Genomic DNA, 21352 nt, shown 5'->3' on the forward strand with positions numbered 1-21352 from the left:
AAAAAGTATGAGAATTGCAGCATGTTAAATTTAAAAAAAAAAAATTCAATATGTAACTGGCTGTCAGTGGCTCCACCCACTTTTGTTTTTTTATCCCTAAGTAACCAACTGTAAAGAGTTTGGGGGCCCTGGCGTTAACACTTTGAGAATGGCAGTAGGTTCCATTTCCCCATTGAAAGTCAATAGGTAAAATCTGATTGGCTGTTGTTGGCTCCTCCCACTTTTTCTAACCTTGAAAAGTCACTCAGTGACAAACTGTGCAAAGTTTGGGGACCTTGACATTAAACATGTGAGAAAGAAATGTGATTGGCTGTTGGTGGCTCCACCCACTTTTCAAACCTAAAGCTGCAGTCCCTTAGTGACCAATAGTGAAGAGTTCAGGGACCCTGGTGTTAATACTGTGAGAATGACAGCAGGCTGAATTTTCACTTTAAATTCAATAGGTAAAATCTGATTGGCTGTTCATAGCTTTACCCACTTTTGGGCATCCATCAAATATATTTTCATTCAGGCTGACCCCATGACTATGTGATTTGAGTTTGGCGAGTGTTGCCTCAAAGCTGTAAGATTGGCAGCAAATTACATTTTTCCATTAAAACTCAACGGGTGAAGTTTGATTGGCTGTTATTGACTCCTCCCACTTTGGATCATCCAACAAATTTTTCCACATACATGACTTGGGTCCAGGTGTACTCGTCCGCTGGGCCCCCTAAAGTTGGGAAGAGCAAGGCAAGTGCCTAGGATGCAACTGTAGGGGCACACCCACCATGAGGAATCTGTGTGCCTTTATGCTTTTTTTGTGCATTTTTTTTTTCCTCTTTTACTTTTAAGTTTCAAATGTGGGTCACTGACACAAGCAGGCAAAAAACTATTGCTCTGTGGGACTGCAATCTATTATTGTTGCTTTTTATAGTTATCTTTCTGTTTGGACCCTCTGCTATTCATCCTCCAGTCTTTCATTCAATCCACTGTCTGGTTGCTAGGGTTAACTAAACCCTAGAAACCATATAGCTGCTGAAATTTATGGAAACTGATAAGACAAAAAAATACTATAGACTAAATAACTCTTAAAGCCCTTGCATCTGCCTCCTTCTTAAACAGACCTCCTATTTATAGTGGAAGGGGCACAACTCCTTCCAACCAGGTCTGACCACTAGTTAGGGCCCCTCCCTCTTACAAAGACATTCCCCTTAAGGTGTAACTTAAAAAAACGATATCAGCTGGTGTAATCCATTATAAGAGCTTATCCAACTATAAAATGACACATTTTCAATATCTTTGTCAAAAAGGTTACTCGATATCTACCGTAGTCTTAATTATTATATTCTTATTATAAAAGACAACAGCTGTTTAAAAACCACATAAAAGAAAGTATTACTAGAGAGACCTAGAGACCTAGACCTAGAGAGTATCACCGACTCTTTTTCTGCATGGGATCTTACCCAACAAATGTATTTGCATTTAATTCAAGGCAACAATATGTGGACTTCCTGAAACTTCCTGGTTCTGATGAGCAGAGAAGAATCTATTAAGTTAGAAGTAAATTGAGAACCCATGTAATAATGACCTGCTGAAAGGCTGTTGTTTAGGAAAGAAAGGTGTTTGTTTAAAGGCAAATAAGGAACTCTGAAAAAATTGTATTGTTTCCACAAAATCAGGAAACTATGTATTTTTGTAATTAAAGGAATAGGCAGAATGCCTCTAAGCAAATGTAGTCTTAGCAAAGGTGTTTTAGGTTTATACTGTCCCTTTATATAAATACATTTATATGAATCCTTCTTATTCTTACCCCACCTCAATTACATACTGAATCTAAAAAAACTTCAGCCATTGTGGTATATCATAGATCATTATTACTGTTAGTACAAATTGTGGGGATTTCTTTCTAGTAAAAATAATGCTCATTTGGTTTTTCCAGTAACTCTTGAAATATGCAGCTTGAAAACATATTTAGCCATTTTTAAAGTGACTAAAACAGGATGTTGGACCGAATCTGTGTGTTTAAGTTTCATCCTGTTAGGGCATGTCATTCCTGTTATGTGTGATGACCCGGGAACTAGACTGACATCAGAGTGACTCACTAAGGCTTTGTATTACACACTTTCAAAACACAAAGCAGAACAGAATGGGAAAATAGTTCCATACCGGCTTTTCAAGAAGTGTTCAAATTAGTAATGAAAAAAATGCTGATCCAAAGCACAGAGAATAGTCCCTTGAGAGAATATTCTGTGCTAATAGATGCAAATAAAATTGTTTGTAGAGATAAGAAAATAGTGTTTCTTAGAGCTTAAGAATTGTCAGACAAGAATGATCATAGCTGTGATTTTGTTGAGATTAACCAGTTACATAAGCCATATCTGAATAATGTCTGTTAATTCTGTGGGCGAACAGTCTTTAAGTGCAGTAAATAGTTTTTATATGTTTTTCTCTGTCTAGGGGATTATCAAAATACTGTTTATACAAATAACAATTCTATGTGAAGATGTTTCTTAAAAGCACAGTGTAACACTGTAACAAACACTGTAATACACATGTATACTACAAAGGATAAACAATGTTCAAAACCCTAAGGGGGAATTTAATAAAAGGCACTAAATTTGCCCAGGAAAAGTAACCTACAGCAACCAAAGAGCAGGTAGAATTTACTGGTCACCTGTATAAACGCAAACATCTTTTTGGTTGCTATGGTTACTACTACTTGGCAAATGTTGTGCCTTTTATTACATATGGGGAAAAGGCTGATTTTGGCCTTGATTCAACATGATATCAGTGCATCAAAAATATAATAATTCTGTGAACTCTGAAATTCACTTTTAAGGTGCAATAACAGGTACAAAGCATGGGCTACATTCTTGACCTCTCTGATTCAGGCAAGTTGAGAACCTTGCCTCAAGGTCCCACAAGTTCATATATACAGGTATATGTATATATGTAAAAGATGCTGATGCCTTTATTTGCATATATAAATATATATATATGTATACAGTATATATATAGTGACATGCCATCTGCCTGTACACTTAGTTTTTGATGGAAAACTAGCTTTGGTAGGCAGGGTAGCAGAGGATCAGGAGCACAGAGACAGGGACACCACTTCTTTGGGCAAAAACACAGGTTTATTTGGGGCACACTCCTCTCAAAATGAACATCACAGTTCATCAACAGTTCAAAATTTGTTCCCTCTCTGGGACTCTCACTTTCCAGGGTAACTCTCACACTCTGGAACCTTTTCCCGGGGCTTCTCAACATTCCCAGTTTCCTTCTTACAAAGCCTTGTCGTTCTGGCACTCATACACATGGTCACGGCTCCTTCTGTGCCTTGCAGTGGCAGGCAGCACCCTCAGCACCTCTGGGAGTTCCTCACACAGGCAGGCAGCCTTCCTGCCCTGTGCCCTGCTCTGCGAGACCTTTCACTTTGTTACAGCTCCCTCTGCTCCTTGCAGTGGCAGATGGCACCCCCAGCCCCTCTGGGAGTTCCTAACACAGGCAGGCAGCCTTCCTGCTCTGTGCCCTGCTCTGAGAGTGAACAACTCTGAGTCCCCAACCTCACATTAACACTCAACTATGCTGTGTAATTACACAGCCCTTTTATTTGCTACTCACCTGCAGCTTAATCAGGCAGCTACCTACAGCTGGTCAACTGAAAATACTAACTGGAGCATGGAATGGAGGACCTATCCTACTCACCCTCCATTTACTCTAGGACTTACTCCGGCTTTTCCTAAGCCGCTTACCTGAAAATGTATACATTTCTATACACACACACATATATATATACATTTGATTCTGATTATATTGTTTTTCAAAGGAACTAATTTAAAATAAAGTTATTGTTTTTGCCAAAAAAATACATATATGTATATGGTTTAAAGAATGATGGTAAGAAAAAATGGTTATAGCCACTGTTTACATGTCATCTGTTAGTCATGAACCTGTTTGCCTATTCCCACTGCTTATTCCAGCCTTATGTCCTACACTTTGCTTTTTAACCTGGTCTGCCATGCTTTGCACATAGTAGTTCTAAGCTAGAACACTGTGTTGGTCAAAATATCTCCCACAATGTGCCCAGGTGTGCCATGCGTGACACGTGTGCATTTTGAGTCACACTCCTGAGCATGTCCATAGTATGCCAAGTATTATCGCTGCCAGTTGATTTCCAGTGTTGAAGAATTGTCTGTTCAGGCTTCCTGTCATAAACATGATCATTGTTGACAGGTAATTTTCAGCCTAGAAGCACTGGCCTGTGACACTTTAATAGCAAGCAGTCAAAGTAAAGTAGCAAATAACTTATGTAAGAAATGAAAAACATGGTAATTAACCCCTTAAGACCAGAATGTCCCCCTCTGGGGATTACCACGCTTAGTGAACCAGTTCAGGATACTTCCCCTGTTATTACCCCATGGGCATGTATATATTAAAACTTAACCTTTAACCTTTTTAATTTTATATTGCCCAACTCCCACCACCAATTTTTCCAATTTCAAATATCAAATACCACAGCTTTAATTTAACTAAATGTATTATAAATATGATGATATGTTGGCACATGGCTCCATTTTCTCAGCTTGATTTAAGGTCCACACCTTTTCACCTTCTTCTAAGCTATTTAGAAAACATTACATTGTATCTCTTTGATCATTTACTTACTTGGATGATTTACCCTGTGTTCAGCTTACTGTGGGTGTACTCTACAACCTTAAACTAATTTGCATTTGCACATCATAGACCTTGACTTGACCATCCCAAAAACAAGCATGCCATTAGATTTTTTTTTCCAACTTGATTTTATTAGGTTTTAAAATACATGTAAACCATAATAATTACACAGCTTACTTTATCAATATCTCCAGAAAGAAAAGTAAAACATTGTAACTTAATAAATATAAATTTCAAACGGTAGCTCCCAAACAAAAAAAAACCCTGGGCACATCACATATAACTATAGAGTATCAAGACCAGAAATGTTCTTCCATATTTTTTGAGCTTCCTGTATGAATCTTCTTTCTGAAATATTTATTGGAATGGCCATTTCATATTCTATATTACTGCCAATTTCTCTCATCAGCTGGGAAATGTTTGGAACCTCCTGTTTTTTCCAATGCCTGGCAATTAAAAGTCTGACTGTAATGGATAATTGAAAAAATACTATTTCCAGAGCTTTGTTAGGAATTTGTTCAAAACAAATATAAATGTTAAATAACACCACTTCTGGAGATAAAACAAAATCTGATATTCGATATCAGAGAAAATGCTGAAGTCCAGAAGGATTGGATAGTAGAACAGGACCACCATATGTGTAATATATCTCCTATTTCTTTGTTACATCTCCAACAAGTATTAACAGTTTGTGGATAAATCTGTGACAATTGTAAGGGGGTTAGGTACCAATTGTATAAAATTTTGTAAGAGTTCTCTTGATGTGTTATGCATTTCGTATATCTCTGAGTTCTGGTTATTGCTTGTTGCCAATCTTTCATAGGAAAGTTTTTATTTAGACATTTTTTTCCCATTTCTCCATTGCAGGGATTTTTGTCCATTCTTTGGGTCTTTTTAAAAGGTTATAGATCCTTGCCAGACCTTTTTTCCTTCTCTCTCCCAGAAGAATTATTTTCTCAAAATCTGAAAGTGATCTTAACTTTCTTTGGGGAAGAGATGTTAAGTATGTATGTATTTGTAAATATTTGCAAAATTCAGATTTCTCTAGATTGTATTCTTCCTTTAAAAAAGTAAATGTTTTAAGTTAATCCATATTATATAAGTCTTTTAAATTGGGAGAACTTTCTTTACTCCAACCTTTGAGATCTGTTTTCAGAATGGGTTCCAAAATAGAAATTGGTGCCAACGGAGAAGGAAAAGGAGAGTATAATGAATCAATTATGCTTTCTCTCCAAATTTTGACTGCAAATGCCATTAGATTTTAATGAGTAAGCTCTGACCCTCATATAAACTGATACTGTTGTTCCAACAAAGGAGCAATCCATATAGGATGGTGAAAACTTTGTCATTCAAGTGCATGATCCTTAGCCCATCTTTCTTCATTTATTATCTGTAGGATATGTAGACTTGCTTCTCTGGCTGGAGATCATAAAGCTGCTTTGTGTAAGAGCTGGTTACAACTTTACTGGTTACAATATCTGCCCTGGCATGTGGATTACGTATATTATATACATAAAAATCCTGCAACTACTCAATGATTCCCATGCTCAGGCTGATAAATCTTTTTTATTCAAGCATGTGTGCCAACAGAAGGTGTTTCTTGCTGTCAATAAGCACTTGATCATATGCTGTAAAATACGTAAGCCTACCCTCTGTTGGCACATACTAGAATAAAAGAGATTTATCATCCTGAGCATGGCACATACTATGTTTTAATAAAACAGACTTATTTATTTAGTAAGTGAGATTGTTTGTGCACCAGCATTAAACACACCTATACCATAGATTGTAAGCTCTTTTGGGTAAGTCCCTTTTGAGTTCTTGTATCCGTTATCAGTTGTATTTTTGTATGTAATTAATATGTTCAGTGTATACACCTTTTTATTGTTAAGTGCTGTGGAATATGTTTGCACTTTAGAAATTAGTTGTAGTAGTGGTATCAATAATAATAATAATAATAATAATACTGTTTGTTTTCATACACAGTTTCAATCTCAAGAGAAAACCACAAATAGATTTGTAATTTTGCAGCTGAGCATGCAGATGTCCAGGTACTTTAATGACCACTACAGTAAACCCTACTGTAGTGCACTGCTCAATGGCATTTTACTCAATTGTTGCTGGACTACAAATCCCAGCATACTTTAACATGTTGTTGAGATTAAGTCATGCTGGGAGCTGTACACCAGCAACATCAGCGTTGTATTCTTAAAGGAACAGTAACACCAAAAAACTAAAAGTGATTAAAAGTAATTAAAATACGATGTATTATTGCCCTAAAAGTAAAAGGTGTGAGTTTGCTTCAGACACAATGCTATAGTTTATATAAATAAGCTGCTGTGTAGCCACGGGGGTAGCTATTCAGATTAAAATAGGGCTAAATGTTGCAGGTTACATAGCAGATAATGGATAAGCTCTGTAAAATGCCATTGTACCCTACAGAGCTTATCTGTTATCTGCTATGCAACCTGTGTCTTTCCTCGTATTTCCAGTTTGAATGGCTGCCCCCATGGCTACACGGCAACTTATTTATATAAGTAGTCTTTCTGATTTAAAAATAAAACTTTTACCAGTGCAGGGCACCATTATATTGTAATTGCTTTAAAAAAATTTGGTGTTACTGTTACTATTAAAGCAATGTTGCTCAGTAAATCCTACCTGATCTGTGTAAATCTTGCTCCATGTTATTTGTTGCTGCAACTGGAGTTGGAAGCTTTAATGGTGGAACTTAGCTTTAATGTGGAATTTAATATAAGCTTCATTGTACAGGTATCGGACCCCTTATCCGGAAACCCTTTATCCAGAAAGCTCCGAATTACGGAAAGCCTGTCTCCCATAGACTCCATTATAAGCAAATAATTCAGAATTTTAAAACTGATTTCCTTTTTCCATGTAGAAATAAAACCGTTCCTTGTAATTGATCCCAACTAAGATATAAATAATCCTTATTAAATGCAAAACAATCCTATTGGGTTTAATTAATGTTTTAACGATTTTTTAGTAGACTTAAGGTATTGAGATCCAAATTACAGAAAGACCCCTTATCCGGAATACCCCATTCTAGATAATGGGTCCTATACCTGTACTGCCTGTGGAATAATCAAATTACTTTTCAGTATCCAATGCTCACAAAGCTGCATCTCTTCATGTAGGATTCAGATTTTGATTGACAGTTAGGGCTAATGCACCCTTTTGGTGGGCTACATTCAGGATTTGTGTCAGAGTCAGTTATTTCATTTGTTAGTGTCGGAGTATATCATGTGATTTAGCTTTAAGACGTCTTCTGGACTAAAGGGGTCCCCCTATGTGTATCCGACTTGTCAAGCAAAATCTCACTCACTTCTGCATGAAGAGAGAATGATGGCATTCAGATTGCAAAGAGGAGGATAATGAATTGTAACTTTATCATTTCAGAAACACAGAATTTTTTAAAAATATTATATTAAGAAAGTTTATTATTTTCATTAGATAGAGCTTGAATTTGCATTATAGTTCCCCTTTAAACACACTTTTCCCAACACTGAACAAGTTTGTCCTTACAGTGTAATATCAAAAATGTCACAATAATCACTCTATGTAAGATAACAGCGCAATGATTGGAATAGTGCTGCTTATCAGCATTCTTGGTGCATTCCCTTGAATCTGTAAATTCATTTTTGGTCATTTGAATTTTCATTGGTGATTTTTTTTCCATATGTAATTAAGTTTTTGGTTGACTTCTATGGGGAACTAGGGGGTGCAATGGGACAACTCTATGGTTGGGTTTGTTATCACTTTAGGAAAAGATTTATTGATTTTACTGCTTTTAGGCTGTTATCTTATATATGAAATAAATTCAGTGACAGGCATGCAAATTGTCCATATCTTTATAACATTTAAGATGCGTCACTTATGTGTCATTGTGCAGCCTTCTGAAAGGGATGCTTCCTGTTGTCAGGCTATTGGAAATTTCTAAATATATAGGCTGAACTTTAGTCTTGTTGTCCATGTACACTTCATGTACTAACCTCTAATGTTTAACACTTCATGTACTAATTTTTAACATTTTTAAATTCTTCAGATTAGACAGGATTCCGGTGAACAGTTTCTCCTTTACACATGGATGCTTTTTGTAGAACATTTTGTGCCTGGGTCTCCTATTGTTTGTGTTAGGATGGTTTCAAGAATCTGTACAGTGTTGCACAGAGACACATATATTACATTAGGCCAGTTATTTAATCACTGGAATTTGTTTACTGGCAGAATCCTTTACAAGCAGCAGTTTTCCACTCAGCAACCCTTTTATCCAATAATGTCTAAAAGCTGCCAGGTTAAAATACTGTATACAAAATACCTTGGAAGGCTCTTGACCCACTGGTTGAACATCCCTGACTAGTCATGTGTGGTTTGGTCCGCAACCCACGGGACCTGCGGGTTTACCCTTAGGTCAGGTGGGCTAAGGTTAAAATTTGGGTGACCATTGCAGGTTTTGGTTGGGTGCAGGTCAGACTGGAGAAGAACATTTTTTCTCTGCTCTTGAAGTTTCCCTCTTGAATCTTAAGGTGCGTGCGTACAGAGTGGAAAGATTGTGGGTCCTACAATGACAACATTTTGCAGGTTAGGGTCAAGTGCTGGTTAAGGTTTTCTGGGTTAGGGTCAGGTGCAGGATGAGTTTGTTCCTGACCCTCAGATCACTATCCCTAATCTAAAGAAAAATATACAGGTAAAAAATGTACCTGGAGGGCTTGGAACCTGTTGTTTTCCAAATAAGGGATCCAAATAAGGGATCAAGTACAAGGTACTATTTTATTATTACAAAGAACAAGGAAATCATTTTTAAAACTTACAATTATTTTCTTAAAATTCGGAGATGGACTTCCCATAATTCGGAGCATTCTGGATAATGAGTTTCTGAATAAAGGATCCCTTACCTGTACTATTGAAAAAATCATTATGATAGCAAGCAAATGTATTTTAAAACTATGTAAATAGGAAACAATGTAAGATGAATATAAATACACAATGTATAGAACAGGTAAAGGACCTTTTATCCAGAATGCTCGGGACCTGAGAGTTTCTGGTTAAGTGATCATTCTGTAATTTGGATCACCATAATTTAGGACTACTAAAAAATGATTTAAGCATTAAATAAACCCAAAAGGATTTTTCTGCCTCCAATATGGATTAATGATATCTTAGTGAGGATCAAGTACAAGGTACTGTTTCATTATTACCCTCATGCACTCTGCAGTGGAACCTATTCCTGTTCTATTTCTCTGTCCTACCGTATCTACATTTTACCGCACATGTGAACTTGCTCTTTCAGCGGCTAGGGTTTAACTTGACTAGGGTTTAACAATAATGAAAAAGCCTAGGGCAATTACACGAATGCTGGATACATTGATTCCACAAGTGGCAGAGCTCAACTGGCTTCCTATCTTCTGTGTCTGCATGATGTACAAGTTAGGGGATGGGTAGGCAGTGTGAGAGGGAATGCCAGTGTGCGTCCCCCTACCCCTCATGAATACAGTGCTGCTGAACAGTACTCGGAGTTAACACAGGTCCTTACGCAAAAATCTAAAATGAAAGAACCTTTGGCGAGATAGCAGGACAGGATCCAAGAAGCAAAAAACAAGGCCCCAGAAGTAGTGATGAGCGAATTTTTTCGGCAGGCGTAGATTCGCAGCGAATTTCCGCATTTCACCATTGGTGAATTGTTTCACCACTGAATAATTTGTCACACATCAAAAAAAGTTGCTTTGCATCAAAATAGGCGCAGTCGCATCAAAATGGCCACAGTCGACAAAAAAAGATGCAGGCGACAAAAAAATTGTGCAACAAACACGTTTCGCGGGTTTTTCACCAGTTCGAAAATTTTGCTGTCGTTTTGCAAATTTTTTGTTGAAGCGAAACGGACAGATTCGCTCAGCACTACCCAGAAGCACTATGCACAGTTTCTCATGTAAGCAGTTGCTTTAGCTTAAATATATTTTGTACATTTCAACAAACAGTTGTGCTATCTGTAAAAATAATGCAATGAATTGGAAAGTCCCGACTCCCAAATTAGAAAGAAGTCAGAATATTAGTTTAGAGAACCATCAAGCAGAGATCATGTGACTTTATACCAAAAAAGGGAAAGTTTAATAATAGCCCCTTTCCATATAATTTTAACCTTGCTAACAAGTGATTACTAACACTAACAGCTGATTCCGCATATGTACTAATCAACTGTAAAAAATGCAATTGTGTACATTAATAAATGTCCAGTAACTTGTCTCTAATTAAAAATATGTTGATGATATTTTTATAGGGGTACAATTGTCCTGAAGCTGTGGATGCTGATTCCAAGCTTTGTGCACAACTTCAATAAATTTCCTTCTCTGATTGGGTGCATTGTGACCTTCCAAGTGTGATGATTTAGAAAACACTTATCTAATGGTAACCATGTCCATACAGATCACAAAATAGCCATAAATATAAAAACCTATAAATGGTTTAATATTAAATTCTGTAAGTTATGGATTAATGTTTGGAATAAGATCTTCAAATCTACCAATATATACATATTGCTCAGATCAAGAGATGGGAGTAAATCAATCAAGTCTACATCAAGAGTAAATTAAGGAAAAAGCAGAACAAGACATATATGACTTATAAATATCAATATATGACTAGATTTTCCACATGCCAATCCACACTCACAAGCACACCCTGGCCTTTCCACTCTGTTCCACCTGATGCACAGTATTTAGAGAGACGTCGGCACTCTCCACCTTACATGGTTTGCTACTATTAAAATCAGCAGGGTTTATCCCGCTAAAACAAATCCTGTTGTGCCGGTATTTTGTGCTATTTAGATTTTCCACATGACCTGTCTGCTCAACTGCAAATAACATCCAGGTGCATTAGAACTGAATCATATTTGATAGTTTTCGGGAACTGTCCACACATGTATTTTGCAATGAAACAACAGTTTTACATGCAGAATTTTCTGCTCCAGTGTAAAGATTGAACTGCAACCATATTGACAAACCTCATTTATTAACTATTTAGGGGCAGATTTATCAGATATCGAACTGAGGAATCCTTTATCCCCATGTATCAGATGTTCATGGCTGTTACAAACATTGTCAGATTCAGATTAGTCCATGCAGATACCTGTCTCACCTCCACATTATGCCCTGGTTCCCTGCCCTGGTGGGGATGATGCCTAAAAAAATGCTTTAATGAGTGTGGAGGGGGAAGGGCTGTGAAGTGTGGTGGAAGAGTGACTATAGAGGAGCTGAGGAGCAGCCTGTCACCAAGTTGTAGAGAGCAGAACCGGGGTAGGCAGGGGGCACCCCCCATTGCACCCTAGGTACGTGCCTCTTCTGCCTATTCCATGTTCTGGCCCTTTGACTGCTTTGACCAGTTAACCTCTATTCTGTTCTTTGGAGTGATCACCTGTCCTTGCCCAGTGCATGTAGAATAGATTGTTTCATTACTAAATCTTATTAAGTGTTAGTTAACTTTAACGGAGCAAAAAATATTGTTAAAGGGGTGGTTCACCTTTAAGTTAACTTTTAGTATAATATAGCATAGCCAGTTATGTGCATCTTTTAACTTGGTCTTTATTATTTAATTTTCATAGGTTTTTTGCCTTCTTCTTTTGAATCTTTCAAATGGGGGTCACTGAACCCCAGTAGCCAAACAGACTATTGTTCCATAAGCTACAAAGGGCCCGATTCACTAAAGTGCGATTTAACGTGCGCTATTTTTAGCGTGCGTTAAAAATTTTATCGCGTCTTAATTTTCTTGACTTTTCGCACAATTCACTATAAGCATACTCGCGCTATTTTACGCGCGGTATTTAATGCGATAATTTTGTCACGATAAATAGCGTGCACTGTATTTTCCGCATGCACGCTATTTATCGCATTCGCTAATTGTCGCGACATTACGCACGCGACAATCGGCAGCATAAAACTGGTGACATTTTGCCCTGGGAGAGCACAGAGTGCTAGAGAGGTGCTGTATAAAAGTTTATTTGCAAAAAAAAAACCCAAAAAACCAATAAAAATATAAGTAAGAAAAAAAGAAGTGCTAGAGATAATAAAATGGGGGGGGGGGGCATTTAAGAATATTTAGCCAAATACTTAGGGGTCCGTTTGCTAAAGTGGCTTAAATTAAGTGGGAGATTTTAGACACAGAATAAATGGCAAATATGTTATGGGCACTTTATTAAACGGGGACAAATATAATATTGCAATTTTTCTGGCAACAAAACATTGGATTGGCAATTATCACACTCGCCAGAAAATACGCTACGTACTAATTAACGCAAGTTTTACTATTCAGCAAAATGGGCTAAAGACAAAATTGTTGGCAGAATATTTGCAAACATTTAACCCATATAGCATATTGATGCTGTTACTGATAAATGTAAGAGTGTAGGGGAAACTACATGAAAGTATAGAATACCATATCAAGGAAGGAAAAATAATGAGACATTACTCAGTTCAAAAGTAGAAAACTAAAAACTTTTACTAATGTCCCTCTTTAGTTGATCCACTTCCCCCCAGAGCTGGGCCAGCTCGGCCTTCATGTTGGCCAGGTCCTCCTGCACGGATGGTCCCTCGTGCGCAGGAGAACCTGGCGCCCAGCGCTTGGCCTGGGGGGAGTCTGGGGCCTGGGGGGAGAACTCAAGGGCCTGGGGGGAAACTGGGGGAGGAATCAAGGGGGGGGGGTGTCCGGGGCCTCGGGGGCGTATTCGGCCTCGGGGGCCGCAGGTCCTTGGGCCTCGGGGGCCACTGATCCTTGGGCCTCGGGGGCCACTTGTCCTTGGGCCTCGGGGGCCACTTGTCCTTGGGCCTCGGGGGCCAGTGGATGGGCCTCTGGGGCCGGTGCTTGGACCTCAGGGGCCGCAGGTCGGGCCTCTGGGGCCGGAGGAGGTCGGGCCTCAGGGGCCGCAGGTCAGGCCTCTGGGGCCGGAGGAGGTCGGGCCTCGGGGTCCGCAGGTCGGGCCTCGGGGGCCGGTGCTTGGGCCTCGGGGGCCGGTGGAGCCTGCTGGGCCACAGGAGCCTGGAGGGCCTGGGGTTGGGCCTGGGGAGGAGGCGCCAGCTGAAGTTCTGTGAGATAGTATTGCAAGATGTTATTTTGTGTAATAAAAGAATCCAGGTGGATCTACAAGTTGGACTGCATAAGTCCCAGGGGACTTAATGAAATGCCCCCACAGACGTTCTTGTAGCGGAACCTGGGGTAGCAGGAGTACCCCTTGTGCCCAGTGAGCTATGCCTTACGCAAGTAAGGACCCTAATGAGCATAGACCCACGAGAGTATGGACCCCAATGAGTACAGCCTAGCCGTGTAAAGGGACAGGCGCGATTGGTATGTGGTAACAAATAACCCTAGACAATGCAGCTTCCCCAATGCTCGCTTTGCCTACTAAAAGTAATGGACTCTGTTGGGCGAGTACACCCCCCTGGTTCCAACCGGTCGGGTTGTACCCCCACCTGTCCTCACTCTTGGCGCATTGTGGAGAAAGTGTCAACCGACACGCATATAGGCTGGCCGGCCGGATGGGGTATCGCGGCTGTGTACCAGCGCAACACTGCTAAGGACAAAATACCACGGAACCTACGCGCACACTACTGTCCCACTAACGGTGAGTTATAGTTCCACACTGGCTGGTCTCTGAGCCTGCTCATAAGCAAACACTACATTTTGACGTTTCTAGCGCTGGGCTAAAACTGGCATGAGGGACCCCAATAATGACTCCGTACACATGCTTGGTACAAACTTTACTTTATTTTTACGTTTTGTCTTATGTCCGTATGGGTTTCACCAGGGGCGATTCTGGACATATTGCCGCCTGAGGCGGCTCCTGGATGCCGCCCCCCCGCTCCCCAGCGCTTACCTTCTGAGCGCAGGAGCGGGAAGTGCAGAGAGCGCAATTGCGCTCTCTGCACTAGAAGAGCCGAATTTCCGTTTTAAAAACCGGAAATTCGGCACTTAAAGTTACCAGGGGCGGCAAAAACTCGCCCAATGGCAGAAGCGCCCCTGGGTTTCACACTTAACTGTTTATATCGTCTTTGTGTACACATGGTTACCTAGCAACGGTGCCTTTGGCGCCAAATGATGTATTTAAACACTGATTCAAACGCTGTATGTTCATCCCTGACGAAGGTTCCAGTAGGGAACTGAAACGTAGGATAAATAAAAACCTCACTTTTTGCATTTACTATTTTGTTTTTTGTTGGCTACATTGTGTAAATCCTTGCGAGTGCCGTCACTCTGTCTTTACTATTGTTTTTTTGGCTCTGGCACCCGGGTATCGTTTATTGATTGAGGGAGTGCTCCCTAACCTGTATATATTATATATATATATACATTCATACACCATCATAAATAACGGGGCCCCTCACAACAACATTTTTTGGGCCCCCCTCCTCCCACGCCCCCAATGGCCCCTCCCCCTGTGAACCCTCACATCAATACAAAGGACACACAGACATTGTTAGCCAGGGCCCCCTAAAACATTCGTGGCCCTTCCCCAAATGACTCACACTATGGGCCACTCCCTGCTGCTTCTCCCCTGCTTTAAACTCATTTATGCATATGTATTTGAAAATAGATGTGTATATATATATATATATATATATATATACAATACGAAGTGCTGGGAAGCTGCACACCATAAGGAACAATAATACCTGGGCAGGGGCGGGCCAAGCCGATTCGATCGGTCATTGCCTCCGCCGCTAATGACAAGCGGCGGAGGCAATGACAAAGTAGCGCTAGGGGTAGGCAGGAGAGGCTCCTGCCTGGAGCCCCTCAATTGTTGCGCCCTAGGCAGCTGCCTCTTCTGCCTACCCCTAGTTCCGGCCCTGTACCTGGGTGCCTGTGGCAAAACAAAATCTAGACAGGCATGGGGTGACGGCACACACAGGATTTTCACAAGGAGTCACAAAGATGTGAAATAATATTCAGAGGTTTATTGTGACCAACGTTTCAGTTCCTCACTGGCATTATGGTTGAACGTGATGGACGTATGTCTTTTTTCAACCCAACTTACTATGTTACTATGTCACTTTCATCATCCCTGACATTTCTTACATTTGTACCTTTAGTTCAAATTACTTGCTAAATCTTTTACTGAACGTATACTGTAAAAGCATAATAAAGTACAATAATTACCTTCCGCAATTTCAGCAACCAGATCTGAACTCCTACGCTTCAGGTCAGACCACAGACGCTGGAGCTGGCGGAGGTCCACATCAAGGGCAAACCCAGCGAGCAAACCTTCTCTTAGCTCGCCCAGGATTGCCCTCTTCCTCTCGTGGACCCCAGCGGCGGGTCGTCATATCCTGAGCACAGGAGCATGCTGATAATATAGCGCCTCTCCCCTGGTAGCAGATAAGAAACCCCAGGCATGATCCTCTCTGTAGTGTGGCTGCAGGCTCAATGACACAAAATGGCCCCAAGTCGCACATGTCACGAGATTACAAAATCGCCACAAAATGTCCGCAAGTTGCGAGATTACAAAGTTGCGACAAAAAAAATCGCCAAAATATACATAGTAATGTATTTTGCGCTACAGTACTGTATATTATTGCGACAACATATTTACCGCTATAGTACTGTATATTATCGCGACTAAATATACACCGCTATAGTACTGTATAATATCGCGACTAAATATTTACCACTATTGTACTGTATATTTTGGCGACTAAATTTTTACCGCTATAGTACTGTATATTAGTAACGAAATTCCATACATGCCAAGACTTTAGTGAAATTGAGTAAAAAGACACATACTTGAATAAATAACACTGTAAGTCCATATTTTATTGGCAAAAACTCATTTACTGTACTTTTCTATAATTTTTCGCCTGCCTGTAGTAGGTGTTAATTTTTGCATAGCCGAATGCGATATTTAGTGCGCCTAAGTTATAGTGAATCATGCGATCGTTTTCTTTTCAGCGCGGAAATTAACGCATATGTTAAAACTAGTGCGAGAAATACCGCATGCGAAAATGGCGACTTAACGCACGCGATAATACTATGGTGAATCGCGCGCTAATTATCGCGACTTATTTAACGCAAAAAAGCGTTTAGTGAATCGGGCCCAAATTGTCTTAGAATATTACTCTCTATATCATCCTAATAGTTAACTCAAAGGTAAAAAACACTTTAAATGCCTGATAGCATTTATTGACACTTGATAAACTGGGCTACTAGATAATAATAAGTATTGCTTGATTCTCACAGCACCAACAGATACTTGCATTATTAAGGAGAAAACAGCAATCCACATGAGGGGGGTACAGTCATCTGTAAAGAGGGCATAACTAAGTTAGGTGTGTATAGTAGTGATGTGTAGGCCAGCCCGATACCCACAGGTTTACTCACGGGTTGGGCGGGTTCGGGCCGATCTCGGCACATCACTTGCGGGTTGCGGCAAGTTTGGGCTGAGCACTTCGACTAGCTTTCCCCACCCGTGACCCTGTACTCCTGGCTGCCTCTTCTGGCTTCTGAATTTATAGGCATGCGCGCCTCACCCCTTTTGTGACATTATTGCATGGCGGGCACAGGTCTATAAATAAAGGGCAGAAGCCGCATTGAGTTGGCAGCGGGTGTGTTAGGGGCGGGTGCAGGTCGAGTTTTTCTCGACCTGCACATCACTAGTGTATAGGGCATGTTAAGTAAGTGTAGTATGCATTTTTTTTCTGTTGAGTTTTGTGGAGGTGTTTAGTTTAGAGGACATTTTTCTACATTCATGCACTTGGCTACACATACAGATCTGTGGGCTTAGATCACAAAGCCACATGCATTCTTTATTTTGTTGGTTAGCCAAAACCATTGATTTTTTTCTGCTCTTAATCTTGTTTACCATTAGTGTAACCATTAGTGTGAATCACCTTATCTGGTACCCATGTGACCGTGCTAAGCACTTTCCTTATTGCTGGGTAAACACTAGCCAGTGAAAGAGCAAACTCCACTGCAGAGTGCAAGTAGGTGGGTGTGACAACCAAGAGTAGGCATCCCATTGTTTAAAAATGGGTCCTTGAGTAAGTGACAGCTTGAGAATGGAGTGCAGACTTGCAAGTGGTGTAACAGACATATATCGCTTCTCGGCCTTTTGGCTAAGATCAAGTGTAGTATCTGTTCTTGGCGTGGGGGGGTATGCATCCTAGCTAAAGGATGCATGTTGGGGCCCTCCTCACTGCTGGGCAGAGAGGCACTTGATCCTCTGGCCGGGGGCCGGAGCGCATATTGAGCCTGAGTTTTAGCGCCCCAGGCCTTGCAAACCTGAGGTGCCCTACTGCACTGGGTCACAGGCAGCACGGGTATAAGCGCATCCTCACTTTTATGCCTTCCACTATGCTCTTATGGCCTTTTGGCTAGGGTGTACAATTAATTCTGGCCATTAGGCTGGGGCAGGACACCTGCACCTTTTTATGAATTTTACCCCACCCCTATTTATTTTTTAAAGCACTTACACACTTTTTGCACTTTACTTGGACCGGGTGCTTACCCCTCGGGGCTGCACTGATCTAGGGGAGGGATGTGTGGCCTTTTGGCTCCTTCTCTCCCTGAAACTGGCCCCTGGAGTGGGCGCAAACCATTGATGGGAATTATTCGGAGGTCCATTGATGTCCGGACCTCTTCTCAGCTTCGGCTTGGAGGGGGATGGATAAAGGGACTCCCCTAGCTTTGCGGCGAAGGGAGTTCGAAGACCCTTGCCTCCCTCCTGCACTATGTGTTGCACTTTATTTGTAGCACTTTTTTTGCACTGGGTGTAACTTGAAGCACGCTCAGGCTTCAATAAAAAAAAAAAACAGGCATAGCCATGATAGCAGGCTGTAAGCCATTGATCAAAACAGGAACATAAAATAAGGGATACCATTTACTGTCTAACTTAGCTTTACTGGGGGAGGGATGGATGTGAATAATATTTAATCTCTGGAAAGAGCTGTGTAATATATTAGTGCTATATAAATAAATAATAATAATTATTCAATATATATATATATCATGCCTGAAGCAGGAACCTAAGAGCTCATTTACATCCAGAAGTGCAGTTACAGTGCCCACACTGTAGTCAGTTGTGTGTAAAACCACTTTCATAAAAGGTAAATGTGGTTCTTGCACCCTAGTATAGTTGCACTTGGCGCTGCTCAGTCCTTTCTGCCTTCAGTTCTGAATTAAACACTGCTGCACTTGCATGCCAAACACTGGAAATTACGCCAGGCGGACTTTTGTGTCCTATTTGTGTCAAAATGCGTGTGCAGTTGCAGTAATTTTGGTAAATGGGACACAATCGCTCCAAGCACATTGCTCTCTTTTGAGGATTAAAACACCAACTATCCCCAATAATTCATTTGAAAGACCCGCACAAGCCTTACAATTCTGGGCACAGAAAAAAGAGTGCCAGGTTGCAGGATCAGAGAAGCAGATTCAGTATAGCTCCTTGGTGCAAAAGGGAGCCCCAGAAGCACTTACCTTTACTACCTTGTTAAAAAACTTTTTATTTTATTTTTATTGTATCCTACCTGAAATACTATGTGTATTGTCCTCTGAATGTTGTATGCAGTGCTGTATTATACAGAATATGTAAGTAAAATATCCGTGAGGAGGCACTCATATATAATTACCAATCACCCATGAAAAATTGACAATTTATACTTATTAAAATTATTAACATTTAATTACATGTAAACATTGATGTGGTAAATAAATCTTTTCCCACCGTCTGCAAATGATGGATCCCTTTTAAGTGCTATTGATTATGAACTATAGGCAAATTGAGGTACAGTGAGAAAAGTGAATTTTCCAGCACAATCGGCATGTTATTTTTCCACAATGCACTGTTTTACCTCACAATTCTGGCTTTGTTGCGGACACAATTCCCTCGACACAATTTTGCTGAGCCTACTGTGTGCTGTGCCTCTTGACACAGGTAGTTGAGGTGGTGGTAGCTCCACGGTTTGCCTGGAGCTCAGTTTATGGAAATGTAAGGAGCACATTTTGACTCAAGAACCTTTAATTAAAGTGATTTTATGTACAACTCACTGTGATGAAAAGCACAGGTTTCCCAATGCACTTGTGGATGTAAATGAGCCTTATTATCTTACCATTTTGGATATGAGCTAACCTTTGATTTCATTAAAGAAAGACATACAAACTAAACTTATCTATGGCTTCAGGAAATAGTGGCTGTTCTGTGTGCTTGTTTGATAAAAGGCATTCATCAGTTAGTAAATATTATTTGACATATTTATAGTTATTGTGTAATCATTCTTAGTCACATAAAGGATATTCAACTAGTTTCCATTAGTCTTTACAATATTACAATATTATTTTTTGCTATATATATTATTGTTATATGATGCTATATAAATAAATATATGTGCGTATACATACATATTATATAATATGGAAGTTTCATTGCGTGTGTGTGTATACATACATATGATATAATATGTAAGTTTAATGTTTCATATTCCACCTTCTCAGCTCTGTGTGTAGGAGGTTTCCAAATATGTTTCCCTTTATTTTGTGTAAATTAGAATTTAGTTTCTTTTTGAGCCATACAGTGGAGTGCCTGGGTTTAATACATTTGAGATCTCTCTCTTTCTTTATATAAATGTAGGGAGGTAGTGCACTTACCCCCTTCCCGCAGCTGTCCCATGTTGGGGAGCAGGCACTAAGCCTGTGTCTTCTTATGGAAGCCAGCATGTATGTTGTCAGCAACTGCCCATTAATCAGCTAAGCAGTTATCTCAGAGATGTAGGAAGTTGCAAAGCAGCCTGGGAGCCTCCAAAAGGAAAAGGAAGCTGGAATGCCTGGCAGAGAAAGCTAGAAGAAGGAGAAAGTAAAATATTTGGCTTAGTTAATGTCTATTGAGACATTTAAGGTCCCCATACACGGCCGATAGAAGCTGCCGATATCGGTCCCTTGGACCGACTCAGCAGCTTATCGGCCTGTGTAGGGGCATAAACGATCGGACTGGCCGACCGATATCTGGCCTGAAATTGGCCAGATATCGGTCGGCCAGGTTAGAAAATCCCGTCGGATCGAGGACTGCATCGGCTCGTTCCCCGAACCGACTGCCCCATTGCCGCTTGCAGAATTCGATGGTTTGGCCCCAGGGCCAAACGATCTAATTCACCGACATGCATCCCCGATATCGCCACCCGTAGGTGGGGATATCAGGTGAAGATCCGCTCGCTTGGCGACATCGTATATGGCCACCTTAAGACTGTTTATTGAACATTAAGACTTTTAGTATTTTCTAGAATATCTTATTCCTAGTAACTTTGCCATTGGTCTTCAATATTAATTTATAGTTTTTTTTAGTTATTTGCCTTCCCCTTCTACCTCTTTCCATCTTTTAAATGGGGGTCACTGACCCCAGCAACCAAAAACCTATTGCTCTGCAAACCTACATTTTATTGTTATTGGTACTTGTTATTACTTATCTTCCTATATATTCCCCCTCCTATTCATTTTCTAATCTCTCATTCAAACCAAAATTCAAAAAAGACCCTAGCAACCAGATGTTGAAATACCAAGCTGGAGAGCTGCTAACAAAAAGCTAAATTACTGAAAAAATAAAAATTGTCCCAGAATATCATTGTCTACTTATCTTACTAAAAGTTAATTTCAGGGTGAACTACCCCTTTAGTCAACTGCATTTCTGTTGTTTCGGGGTTGAACCTTTCAAACTTTT

At 40.2% G+C, this 21352-nt stretch overlaps 1 pseudogene; it reads left to right on the plus strand.

Moving 5' to 3' along the window:
• Positions 1–17742: 17742 nt before the first annotated feature.
• LOC116411808 lies at positions 17743–17839 on the plus strand (annotated as a pseudogene).
• Positions 17840–21352: the final 3513 nt, after the last annotated feature.

This window comes from Xenopus tropicalis, chromosome 6 (assembly GCF_000004195.4).
Source record: "Xenopus tropicalis strain Nigerian chromosome 6, UCB_Xtro_10.0, whole genome shotgun sequence".
Classification (NCBI taxonomy): domain Eukaryota; kingdom Metazoa; phylum Chordata; class Amphibia; order Anura; family Pipidae; genus Xenopus; species Xenopus tropicalis.